The 13,955-nt window shown below is 41.6% G+C and overlaps 1 pseudogene; it reads right to left on the reverse strand.

Moving 5' to 3' along the window:
• Positions 1-3,468: 3,468 nt before the first annotated feature.
• LOC138070385 (serine/threonine-protein phosphatase 1 regulatory subunit 10 pseudogene) lies at positions 3,469-5,929 on the reverse strand (annotated as a pseudogene).
• Positions 5,930-13,955: the final 8,026 nt, after the last annotated feature.

Here is a 13,955-nt window from a genome sequence, read left to right on the forward strand (position 1 = left end):
CTTTTCTTGGAAATATAGTTATTTTTCATAAAAATATGTTATATATATTAACATGTAATGGAATTAATATTGTGATTTAAAGAGATTAAATACATATTTTATATTTCTCAGTTTTATTTTCTAACATGAGAGACATGCTAGATATAATTTTATAAACAGAAGCTCAATTCAGTTCAGTTCAGTCGCTCAGTCGTGTCCAACTCTTTGCAACCCCATGAATCGCAGCACGCCAGGCCTCCCTGTCCATCACCATCTCCCGGAGTTCACTCAAACTCATGTCCATCGAGTCAGTGATGCCATCCAGCCATCTTATCCTCTGTCATCCCTTTCTCCTCCTGCCCCCAATCCCTCCCAGCATCAGAGTCTTTTCAATTGAGTCAACTCTTCGCATGAGGTGGCCAAAGTTCTGGAGTTTCAGCTTTAGCATCATTCCTTCCAAAGAACACCCAGGACTGCTCTCCTTCAGAATGGACTGGTTGGATCTCCTTGCAGTCCAAGGGACTCTCAAGAGTCTTCTCCAACACCACAGTTCAAAAGCATGAATTTTTTGACGCTCAACTTTCTTCACAGTCCAACTTTCACATCCATACATGACTACTGGAAAAACCATAGCCTTGACTAGACAGACCTTTGTTGGCAAAGTAATATCTCTGCTTTTAATATGCTGTCTAGGTTGGTCATAACTTTCCTTCCGAGGAGTAAGCGTCTTTCGATTTCATGGCTGCAGTCACCATCTGCAGTGATTTGGGAGCCCCCCAAAATAAAGTCTGACACTGTTTCCACTGTTTCCCCATCTATTTCCCACGAAGTGATGGGACTGGATGCCATGATCTTAGTTTTCTGAATGTTGAGCTTTAAGCCAACTTTTTCGCTCTCCTCTTTCACCATCAAGAAGCTTTTTAGTTCCTCTTCACTTTCTGCCATAAGGGTGGTGTCATCTGCATATCTGAAGTTATTGATATTTCTCCTGGTGATCTTGATTCCAGCTTGTCCTTCTTTCAGCCCAGCGTTTCTCATGATGTACTCTGCATATAAGTTAAATAAGCGCAATTAGGTCCTTAATAATTTTAAAAAGCATACAGTGGTCCTAAGATTAGAAGTCTGAGAACTGCTATTCTAAATCTTCCCCACTCAAGTGTGTTCCATGGATTGCACTACTTAACTCACTTGGGAGCTTCTTAAAAATGCCAACTCAAAAAAAAAAAAAAAAAAGGAAAAAAGAAATGCAAACTTTCAGGCCCCACACAAGACTGAATAAATAAGAATGTACATTTTCATGATCCTTTGATGATTTAGATGCCCATTAAAGTTTGAGAAACGCTGGTCTAGGGGTGTTAAAAAAAATCTTCCTGACACTTGAGTTTTATAGAATGACTAGGAGCAGCTGGGGAGGACTGATGACCAAGGACTCAGGCAGACAGAACATGGATGAAATAGTAGTAGAGAGAAATGTTATGACATGCTGGGAAACTGCAAACTGAACATATCTAGACTTTTGATAACGTTGTTTTTCAAATTTTAAAAATTGTGCTAAAATACTTGTAACATAAAATTTACCATCTTAACCATTTTTTATATGTGTAGTTCAGTGGTTTTAAACACCGCTATCCATTCCCATACCTCTTTTTATCCTGTAAAACTTAAACCCTATACCTACTAAACAATAATCCTCCAGTTATCAACATGAACAAGGGTTCCAATTTCTCCACATCCTTGCCAATATTAGTTGTTGTCTGTTTTTCTGATAGAAGCCATCCTAATGCGTGTGAGGTCATAACTCGTTATAGTCTTTATTTGCATTTTCCTAACGATCAGTGAGGAGAAGGCTATGGCAACCCACTCCAGTACTCTTGCCTGGAAAATCCCATGGATGGAGGAGCCTGGTAGGCTGTAGTCCATGGGGTAGCAAAGAGTCAGACACGACTGAGCGACTTCACTTTCACTTTTCACTTTCATGCATTGAAGAAGGAAATGGCAACCCACTCCAGTGTTCTTGCCTGGAGAATCCCAGGGACGGGGGAGCTTGGTGGGCTGCCATCAATGGGGTCGCACAGAGTCGGACACGACTGAAGTGACTTAGCAGCAGTAGCAGCAGCAGCAGCAGCAGCAGCAGCAGCAGCAGCAGCAACGATCAGTGATGCTGAGCATCTTTTCATGTGCTTCTTGGCTATTTGTATATCTTCTTAGGAGTAATATATATTCACGTACTCTGCCTATTTTTGAATCAGGTTGCTTTTTTATTGTTGAGCTTTAAAAGCTCTCTATATACTTTGTATATTAATGCCTTAAAGATAAATGATTTGCCAATATATTCTCCTGTTCTGTTGTTTTCCTTTTTACTGTTATTCTGACTTTTGATGCATACAGTTTTAAAATTTTCATGAGGTATTATTTGTCTAATTTTTCTTTTGTTACTTATGTCCTTAATGTCATAGACAGGAAATCATTTCCAAGTTCAATGTCATGAAGCTTTTGTCCTATTTTCTTCTAAGAGTTTATTGTTTTAGGCCCTTGATCCGTGAAGAATTTTTTTTTTTATGTGATGTTAGCTGAAGGTCTAACTCCATTATTTTGCATATGTATGTCCATTTTCCCCAGAATCACTTGTTGAAAAGCTTGTTCTTCCCCCATTGAATGGTCTAGAGACTTTTGTCAAAAATCACTTGACCATATATGTTATAGTTTATTTCTGGGCTGTATATTCTATTCCGTTGATCTTTATGTCTGTATTTATGCCAGTATCACACTATTTTGATTACTGTAACTTTGTAGTAAGTTTTGAAATCAAAAAGTGTGAGTCTTCCAGTTTTGTTTTTCAAAATTGTTTTGTGTTTGTGGGGTCCCTTGAGATGTCATGTGAATTTTAGTATGCTTTTTCATATTGAAAAAAAAATGTAGTTGGTATTTTGGTAGGGATCACATTGAATCTGTAAATTGTTTTGGGCAATATTGTCATTTTTTAACAATATTAAATCTTCCATTCCATAAATATGAGGTGTTTCCATTTATTTATGTCTTATTTAATCTCTTTCAGCAATATTTTATAGTTTTCATCGCACTTAACATCCTAAGTTAATTCCTAAGTATTTTATTCTTTATGATGCTATAGTAAGAGGATTATTTTTATAATTTCCTTTTCAAATTGCTCATTCTTAGTGCATGGAAATGCAACTGACTTTGTGTTGACTTTGTATTCTGTTTTTTTTCTGAATTAATTAATTAGTTCTAACAGACTTTTTTGTGGAATCTTTAGTATTTTCTACATATAAGATTATACCATCTGCAAATAGAGATATTTTTATTTCATCCTTTCCAATCTGGAAAGGATTGGATTTGGTTTCAATTCAAATCCAATTGAAAATTGGTTTCAATTTTTTTTTCTTGCCTACTTGCTCTGGCTACAACTTCCAGTACTAAGTTGAATAGAAGTGGTGAAAGTGGACATCCACACTTACCTTGTTCCTGATCCTAGGGGGAAAGTTTCCAGTCTCCTCCATGGCTGTGGCCTCCATCATGCTCTCAGTGGCCCCACATTCCTCCCACGGCCAGGGCCATCACGGCTATGGTGTTTGTGAGGGGGTGGCCCTCAATGGTTGTGGCCTCAATAACCAGGAACATCATGAGGCTGGTGGCCATGGGGTCCGTCCCCCATGTCCAAAGCCTTCATGGGGCCAATGTCTACCACCAGCATCCATTCCTCCACCAGGGCCTTCGTGGGGGCAATGTCCACTGCCTTCACCCCCATGCCACTGCCAGGGCCTTTGTGGAGATGATACCCACCATCTCCAACCACACCCCCACCAGGGTCCCCTCCTCCATTTGGAAGTCTCCTTCAGAACGAGCTTTTCTGGCCCCTCAGACTGGAGGAAGAGAAGATTCATTTCCTCCTTGGCCACCATGGCCTCTATGGTATGGTCCAGGACCTGATGCTGATCCCCCCATACCAGGTCACCCTGCATGGTGTCACATGGGCCATCCCAGAAGGGATCACCACCCCCTCCCTGGAAGAGGGTGGGGGACACAGCAGACGTGGACCCTCTGGGCTACCAGGACACCCAGGTCCTCCATGGGGATCTGGCATAGGTTTCCCAGGTTCAGGGAGGACGTGCTGCATGCCCTTGGGCCCCTCAGGGCCTTCCAGTAAGAAACCACTGGCTATTGGACCAGGCCTGAATCCAGGTGGCACCAGCATCTGCTTGATCTTGTCTGAATAGTCTGGTTGCTTTGGCCTTCCTGTGAGGGCCAACTAGGTCTACCCACGATGGAGGAGAGGCTCTCCTGCAAATTGATGCCTCCTGCTCCAGGGTCCTGGGGACTCTTCCCGGCACCTGTGCTTCCAATAAAATTGGCCATAATAGGAGGCAACTTCAAACTGCCTTCCCCATCAGGTGAACCACAGGCCCCTTAGGCTCTAGGGTCTCATCCATGGAACAAGCCACGTCTAGGGTGATGAGTTTGGGTGGGGAGAATAGGCTCCTAAGGCTTAGGATCAGGCTCATGAGGACTTTCTTTGTTCAGGAAGAGCTCCTGAAAGATTCGCTTCTCCTCCTCAGCCTGGATGTACCTCCTGTTGCATTCAGGGATAACGAGAGGCGAAAGCATCACCAGGGGCCTGGTGCGCATCCAGGGCACCTTCTCCTCCATGGTGTTGTGGCTCAGATGCCAGCCTATCTCAAACATGTGTTCGCTCTGATGGTATCTCTCACTTAGCTGACCTGCCAAAGTCCTTGATCTTACTCACATTTGCTCATTCAGTTTCATCCAGTTCAAAACAGAAATACTCTCCCAGTTTGCCCTCTGACCACATCACAGCTTTCTTCTTCCTGCCTTTCCGAGTCAGCTGACTAGGATCTCTGGTACTCTCAATTGGCTTTGCTTCCAGAGTTCCTGGCTCCAAAGAGGTGGTATCCATGAGCTCTGGGACTTCAGCAGGGGAAACTGGGGGCTCTGGACACTCTGTGTCCATAACCTCAGAAGGAGGTGCTGACTGGCTCTGGGGAAGAAGTTTTGGCTGTGCTTGGTTCTGTGCTTATTTTCCCTTCAAATGGGCTTGACTTGGCAGCTGTGGGTGACAGCACCTTCTTCTTGATTTTGATGCCTGGAACAGAAGATGAATTGAGCACATCCAGAAAGCCCAGGCTTTCCATTGGCTGTGGCAGGATTATTAGATCTCTTTGGTGGCATTGGGTGTTGTGTTGACACTTGAGGGGGACGGGTTTAAGGTTGTACTTGTCAGAAACCACCACTACACTGGTATTCTTCACAGTCACCAAAGATGGGGGTCTCCAGCTCTAGTCCAGTGAAACTTGGTGTGAGACTGGACACTGGGGTTATAAGAGACTTAGACTTCTCCCTCTTCTCTGGGGCCTCCTGAGCCTGAGTCTCAGCCTTCACTTCTATCACCGGTTGGTCAGGAGGGGTGGTTTAACTCTTTCCCTCTTCTTTCTGTTTCTCTTATCTTTCTCAGCAGGCTGGGTGGCGTACTGCTCTGGGAGTGGATGACTAGTTGCTGATAAGGACTGAGGCCAATTTCCAGAGCTCTTCATTCTCACTTGACTTGCTCAGTTGCTTCACCAGTTTGGCTGTGTTGTTCTACTTGAGATGGTCTGCAGGGAGTGGAGATGCTGCAGGGTCAGTAGAATTTGCTGCAAGAAGGGAATGTTGTTGGTTGTTTTTTAATTTGTCAGTGAATTGTTAAGAAACTTGTAACTACCAGCATCAATAAACTTGACCAATATTTCTGGTGAATGAGTCTGCAGCAGAATGTTCAGATAAGTGCGATGACTCACCATCTCTCATGCTTCCTTCATCAGACTGAATATCTTTAAAATCTCATCCATATTCTTGAGTTCCCCATCTCAGTTAAGGAAGCTATCCAGCATCCTTAAGTTTAAGGACTCTCTTTGAGGCCTATGGGACCCAAACCCATGATCAAGGTTTTATCAGGCTCAGGTGGGGAGGAGGTTAAACTTTTGGAGGAAAAAAATAAATAAAACAACCAATCAGAACCCAAAGTTCAGTTATTTGGGGGGGGAGCTCATTGGATCAAAAAGTCTCTTAAAAAAAATAAAAGCCAACTCAGCATGCATTCCCCCCTCCCCAACTCCATTTAGGGAGGGGGCTCATAGGAAAAAAGTTCTGAGTAGATTAAAAAAAGCAAGTGTTGAATGAATAAATTTGGGTGGGTTTCGGAAGGAAGGATGGTTAATTATTTTTGAAGTTATGTGGTAATGGTCCTTTAGCCACAGATTTCAAGTACCAGGCAGTGTGGGCTGGTAGGGTGGGCGAGATAGGTGGGAAGGGGCAGAAGACACAAGTGGTTGGGCTGATGGCTGTTGTTTTCCCTTCCCCCTTTCTCTCAGGATCTTTTCAAGGGTTCAGATGTTGCTGTGGCTTGTTTCTTTTTCCCTCATGGCCGACTTGAGAAAATTTCAAACCCCTAAATAAATCCCAGAATCGAACCTTCTATTTCTCTCTTCAATTCCATCAGAGGAAAAGAGAGGGAGAATAGTAATGGCAGCCCTTTAAATCCCCTGGAATTTTGCTGTATGGGTAGGCGCTTGCAACGGGGTGGGAGGTGCAGCAACGACTGCCTGCTTCTTTGTCTGCACCTCTGTGATCAGAAGCAAGTCTTCCACTGAAGTTGCCAGCAAGTCTTCGATAGGTTCCAGAGTTGCAAATAGTTACAGGAGGCAGATTCTGCTAGTGCAGTTGTTGGCAGGTGGGGAGATAGAATCCTGGTGCTTTCTACTTTGCCATCTTCCTAGAATTCTCTCTTGCTAACATTTTGCCCTCTGACATGTGAATTGTGGTGATTATAATCTTTAGGAAAAACCAGGAGCTAAAACTGCTAGTAGTCCTCTTTCAGAGTTTTATGCTAAAGGAAACGTTTAATAAAAACATAAATATGTATTTCACTGATAGGCAATCTCAGAAACAATGGTCTAAATGTTTGAATTTGGTATCAGCATTAAGTAATTGTGTCTACTCCAAGAGGCATTTTCTAAAATGCTCATTCCCTGCAACATTGTTCTCTATCCCTTTGCCTTGCTTTAATTTGCTTTATAGCACCTGACATTTTGCTATATATGCATTGTTGGTTGTATGTCTTTTTAACTAGAATTAAATCCACAGGATAAAGTCTTTGGCATATTTGTTACTGAATCCTTGTCATCTAAAATAGAGCCTGGCAAGTTATAAGAACTGTGTAAAATTTGTTGGATATATGCATGAATGAAACATGAAATTTGGGGGGGGGCCAATACTATTCAGTAAAAAGTACAGAAAATAAAATGAAATGTATTCTTTCATTAAAACAATGAAAAAATGACATACATGAGGACAGAGTTTGGAATTTAGGAATTTGGAGACAACGTCACCAGGGTTATATGGAGAAATGAGAACAGTTATTATGATAGGAGACAGGGTTGTCGGCAACGTTTTCTCTCCCTCTTTCTTTTTATTTCTGGTATTAGTGTTTCAAAATGATTTATTCACTGAAAAAAAAATTTAAAAAACCCATCATTTTCCTAAGTCAGATGAAAAGTATGGATAGAGTATTATGCTTGCCAAACTTATTCCTGACAAATGGAGCTCTATATTCCATATAGGAAGGAACAGTCTCTGGAGCTTTCAGACAGAAAAATAAAGACAGAAGGAGGAAGATTTGCTTAGTGTTTGAACAGTAAATCACAAAATGTTATAATTAAAAGATGTGGGGAGAAGGGGACAGAAACTAACTTCCTTGGTTTGTGTCCAGAGGCTGTGTTCTGAATTTAACAATAGAACACCAATAACCAGGCGGGGCCAGAACATAGAGTCACACATTTTGTTCATGTCACAAAGGTGCCTGAGGCGGGAAACAAATGGCAGCTGAAATTCAGACCCTGCTCTATTCTCCAAGCCACTGAAACCTAGTGTAGGGCTGTATGTACCCAGGGGATGTACTTTTTTCTGATTTTCACATAGGCATTGCAGGGGATGGGTATTGGAATAGGTCTTTGACTTAGCATGTTGCAGTCTGATGCCAAGTAAAATAACCTCTTTGTTGAACCATATCAATCTGTATTCCAGTAAGGATTAAGGTTGGGCTTAATATATAGTCTTCAGAGAATCATATGAAGAGGCATGAATAACATTTATGACACACAGTCCATTACCCAGATTTGCACTCTTGTTGGAAGACAGAAGTTTAAATGCTACTGGATATAAATACAGAACATTAAATAGTCTTATCTTCCTCTAGTCCTATTGCTGTGATTTAATGAAGAAATGGGGTGGCAGGGTTGCAAATAGAAACAAAGAAAAGCTCTGGAGTCACAACTCTTAGAATCAATAGGAAAAACATTAGGTTGAAATGAAGTCTCCGATCCCCTTCTCCCTATACCTTTCTGACTACCTCAGGAAAAAACATTAAAATAATTTCAGGTTTCTACTACTCACATTTTCCACCTCAATCATGTGAACCCCTCATCGTTCCCCAGACATTCCATGTTTCCTCACCCCACCTCTTCTCAGCCTGTGCCTAGAAAGTCTTTCACTGTCTTGTCTTCTTAGGAAATTCTCTTTAGCTTTTAAAACTCAGTTCTAATAAAAAGGAATGCATTTGAGTCAGTTCAAATGAGGTGGATGAACCTGGAACCTATTATACCGAGTGAAGTAAGTCAGAAAGAGAAAGACAAATACTGTATAATAATGCATATATATGGAATTTAGAAAGATGGTACCAATGATCCTACATGCCGGGCAGGAAAGGAGCCATAGATGTAAAGAACAACTTTTGGACTCACTGAGAGAAGGCGAGGGTGGGATGATCTGAGAGAATACCATTGAAACATATACATTCAGTTCAGTCGCTCAGTCGTGTCTGACTCTTTGCGACCCCATGAATCGCAGCACGCCAGGCCCATTACCATATGTAAAACAGATGACTAGTGCAAGTTTGATGCATAGAGCAGGGCACTCTAAGCCAGTGCTCTGGGATAACCCAGAGGGATAAGGTGGAGAGGGAGGTGGGAGGGGGGTTCAGGATGAAGGGGACACATGCATACCTGTGACTGATTCATGTTGATGTATGGCATCACAATATTGTAAAGTATTCTCCAATTAAATTAATTAAAAAATAAAATACTTGGGCAAAGTAATAAAAAAAGAAATTCAGTTCAGGCACTCAGTCATGTCTGACTCTTTGTGATCCCATGGACTGCAGCAAGCCAGGCTTCACTGTCCATCACCAAATCCCATAGCTTGCTCAAACTCATGTCCCTCGAGTCGGTGATGCCATCCAACTATCTCATCCTCTGTCATCCCCTTCTCCTCCTGCCTTCAGTCTTTCCCAGCATCAGGGTCTTTTCCAACGAGTCAGTTCTTCGCATCAGGTGACCAAATTATTGGAGCTTTAGTTTCAGCATTAGTCCTTCCAATGAACATTCAGGACTGATTTCCTTTAAGATGGACTGGTTGGATCTCCTTGCTGTCCAAGGGACTCTCAAGAGTCTTCTCTAACACCACAGTTCAAAAATATCAATTTTTTGGTGCTCAGCTTTCTTTATAGTCCAACTCTCACATCCATACATGACTACTGGAAAAACCATAGCCTTGACTAGACAGACCTTTGTTGACAAAGTAATGTCTCTGCTTTTTAATATGGTGTCTGTGCTTTCCTTTGAAGGAGTAAGTGTCTTTTAATTTCATGGCTGCAGTCACCATCTGCAGTGATTTGGGAGCCCCCCAAAATAAAGTCAGCCACTCTTTCCCAATCTACTTGCCATGAAGTGATGGGACTGGATCCCATGATCGGTAGTTGCCCAATATGCTACTGGAGATCAGTGGAGAAATAATTCCAGAAAGAATGAAGAGAGGGAGCCAAAGCAAAAACAACACCCAGCTGTGGATGTGATTGGTGATGGAAGTAAAGTCTGATGCTTTAAAGAACAATATTGCATAGGAATCTGCAATGTTAGGTTCATCAATCAGGAGATGGCAAGAGTGAACACTGACATTTTAGGAATCAGTGAAGTAAAATGGGCTGGAATGGGTGAATTTAACTCAGATGACCATTGTAGTACTGTGGGCAGGAATCCCTTAGAGGAAATGGAGTAGCCATCATAGTCAACAAAAGAGTCTGAAATGCAGTACTTGGATGCAATCTCAAAAACAGCAGAATGATCTCTGTTCATTTACAAGGCAAACCGTTCAGTATCACAGTAATCCAAGTCTATGCCCCAACCAGTAATGCTGAAGAAGCTGAAGTTGAATGGTTTCTATGAAGACCTACAAGACCTTTTAGAACTAACACACCAAAAAGATGTCCTTTTCATTATAGGGGACTGGAATGCAAAAATAGGAAGTCAAGAGATACCTGGAGTAATGGTCAAATTTGGCCTTGGAGTACAGAATGAAGCAAGGCAAAGGTTAACAGAGTTTTGCCAAGAGAATGCACTGGTCATAGCAAACACCTTCCAACAACACAAGAGAAGACTCTACCCATGGACATCACCAGATGGTCAATACTGAAATCAGATTGATTATATTCTTTGCAGCCAAAGATGGAGAAATTCTGTACAGTTAGCAAAAACAAGACCAGGAGCTGACTGTGGCTCAGATCATGAACTCCTTATTGCCAAATTCAGTCTTAAATTGAAGAAAGTAGGGAAAACCAGTAGATCATTCAGGTATGACCTAAGTCAAATCCCTTATGGTTATATAGTGGAAGTGACAAATAGATGCAAGGGACTAGATCTGATAGACAGAGTGCCTGAAGAACTATGGATGGAGGTTCGTGACATTGTATAGGAGGCAGAGATCAAGACCATAACCAAGAAAAAGAAATGCAAAAGGGCAAAATGATTGTCTGAGGAGGCCTTAGAAAAAAAGAAGACTTAAAAAAAAAATTCAGCTCTAAAGTCACTTCTCTAGGAGGCCTGCTGATACTCCCTCTACCCAACTGTAGATATTTCCTCCCTCTTTGGTGTTCCCTTAGCATTTGGCATAACTCTCTAACAGCATCTGGTTTCCCTGGTGGCTAAGATGGTAAATAACCTGCCTGTAATGCAGGAGACCCAGATTCTTCCCTGGAAAAGAGAATGTCAATCCACTCCAGTATCCTTGCCTGGAGAATTCCATGAACAGAAGAGCTTGGCGGGCTATAGTCCATGAGGTCTCAAAGAGTCAGACAAACAACTGAGCAACTAATAATTTCATTTTCTAATAGCATTTAACATTATCTGTTAACATATCTACTGATCTCATTAGACTATGGGTTATTCTAGAATAGAGTTTATACCTTTTCAATGTTTATATCCTGTCTCAGCATCTAATATGGTATCTAACAGAGAGGGACATTTCAGAAATGCTTGCTGAATCATGAATGAATGAATGCTATGACTCATGCGTGCATCTGGAGGCAGAAGATCTGGATTCAACTTTTTGTTTTGCTGTTAACTTTCTTTATGTGGCTGGAGGAGGAAATGGCAACCCACTCCAGTACTCTTGCCTGGAAAATCCCATGGACAGAGGAGCCTGGTAGGCTATCGTCTCTGGGGTCGCAAAGAGTTGGACACGACTAAGCAACTTCACTTTTTTATGTGGCAGATTAAATATGGCCACAAATTCTTTGATGCTCCTTCTATTGAGGTGATATTCATATCCTTTCCCTTTGTATCTGAGCAGACCCTCTAACTGCTTTCAGTCAGTTCAGTTCAGTTTAGTTGCTCAGTTGTGTCCAGCTGTTTGTGACCCCATGGACTGAAGCATGCCGGGCCTCCATGTCTATCACCAACTCCTGGAGTTTACTCAAACTCATGTCCATTGAGTCAGTGATGCCATCCAACCGTCTCATCCTCTGTCATCCCCTTCTCCTGCTGCCTTCAATATTTTCCAGCATCAGGGTCTTTTCAGATGAGTCACTTTTTTGCATCAGGTAGCCAAAATATTGGAGCTTCAGCATCAACATCAGTCCTTTCAATGAATATTCAGGACTGATTTCCTTTAGGATGGACTGGTTGGATCTCCTTGCAATCCAAGGGACTTTCAAGAGTCTTCTCCAACACTACAGTTCAAAAGCATCAATTCTTCAGCACTCAACTTTCTTTATAATTCAACTCTCACATCCATACATGACTACTGGAAAAACCATAGCCTTGACTAGATGGACCTTTGTTGGCAAAGTAATGTCTCTGCTTTTTAATATGCTGTCTAGTTTGGTCATACCTTTTCTTTCAAGGAGTAAGCATCTTTTAATTTCATGGCTGCAGTCACCATCTGCAATGATTTGGGAGCTCCAAAAATAAAGTCTGTCACTGTTTCCCATCTATTTGCCATGAAGTGATGGGCCTGGATGCCATGATCTTAGTTTTCTGAATGTTGAGCTTTAAGCCAACTTTTTCACTCTTTCCTTTCACTTTCATCAAGAGGCTTCTTCTTCACTTTCTGCCTTAAGGGTGGTGTCATCTGCATATCTGAAGTTGTTGATATTTCTCCTGGCAATCTTGATTCCAGCTTGTGCTTCATCCAGCCCAGCATTTCTCGTTATGTACTCTTCATGGAAGTTAAATAATCAGGGTGACAATATACATCCTTGACGTACTTCTTTCCTGGTTTGGAACCAGTCTATTGTTCCATGTCCGGTTCTAACTGTTGCTTCCTGACCTGCATACAGATTTCTCAAGAGGGAGGTCAGGTGGTCTGGTATTCCCATCTCTTTCAGAATTTTCCACAGTTTGTTGTGATCCACACAGTCAGAGGCTTTGGCATAGTCAATAAAGCAGAAATAGATGTTTTTCTGGAACTCTCTTGCTTTTTCTATGATCCAGCGGATGTTGGCAATTTGATCTCTGGTTCCTCTGCCTTTTTAAAACCAGCTTGAACACCTGGAATTTCACAGTTCACATATTGCTGTCTTGGAGAATTTTGAGCATTACTTTACTAGTGTGTGAGATGAGCGCAATTTTGTGGTAGTTTGAGCATTCTTTGGCATTGCCTTTCTCTAGCTAATAAATAAAATATGGCAAAAATTGACAGTTCCAAACTCAGGACTAAAAAACTGGAAGCTTCCACTTCCTTTTTCTTGGAACACTGATTCTTGAATTTCTTGGGTGTCATAAAAGATGTTTGACAACACGTCTGGACATACTTCATGAACAGGAGTTGAGACTACATGCAGAAGAGAAGGGCTTGAATGAGCCCAGCCTTCAAGAGAGGAACAAAGAGAAGGCCTTCAAGAGAAGGATAAGTCTAGTCTTGCTAATGTCTCAGTCATGTGAGTGACGCTATCGTGGATCCTTCAGATCAGCTCAACTTCTAGCTGAATACCATCAGCTGACCCCAGTTCATTTCATATGGGGCTGAGAACTGGTTATTCAAGCCTTACCTCAAATATTGACACACAAAATTGAGAGACAAAATGATTTTTTTTTTTTAAAGTTACTAAGCTTTGAGACAGTTTGTTAGGGAACAACTGGTAACCACAACAGAAGCTGATAACTGGTAATTGGGCACTTCTGTAACCCAAACCCCAAATATGTGACATTAATTTTGAGACTGGAAATGGGTAGTGACTTGAAGGACCTTGAGCAGTCTGTTAGTGAAAGCTAGAAAGATCTGGAGGAGGTGTTGGAGATCACTTTCAGAACAGTCAAGAAATTGTTATTGGAAGCCAGAGGAAGGTTTGAAAACAAGGTTACCTATGGCAACATGGAAAATAGAAAGGTACCTAATGAACTTGAGGATCTAGTTGGGGAGTTTCTAGACAGAAAGTCCAAAGTGTCAACTGGCTTCTTGTAGCTATTTATAATTAAATATTAGAAGAGAGAAGTAAACTAAAGAAGAACCCAGGATAGTATTTCCAAGCAGCACAAGAGTCTCAAAGGTAAAGAATGGCCTCATGGTAAAGATCAAATCTAAGGTGTTGCTGACAAAATGACATCACCAGGTAAAAACAAGCCAAAGATGCAACT

This window comes from Capricornis sumatraensis, chromosome 2, assembly GCF_032405125.1.
Source record: "Capricornis sumatraensis isolate serow.1 chromosome 2, serow.2, whole genome shotgun sequence".
In the NCBI taxonomy this organism is placed as follows: domain Eukaryota; kingdom Metazoa; phylum Chordata; class Mammalia; order Artiodactyla; family Bovidae; genus Capricornis; species Capricornis sumatraensis.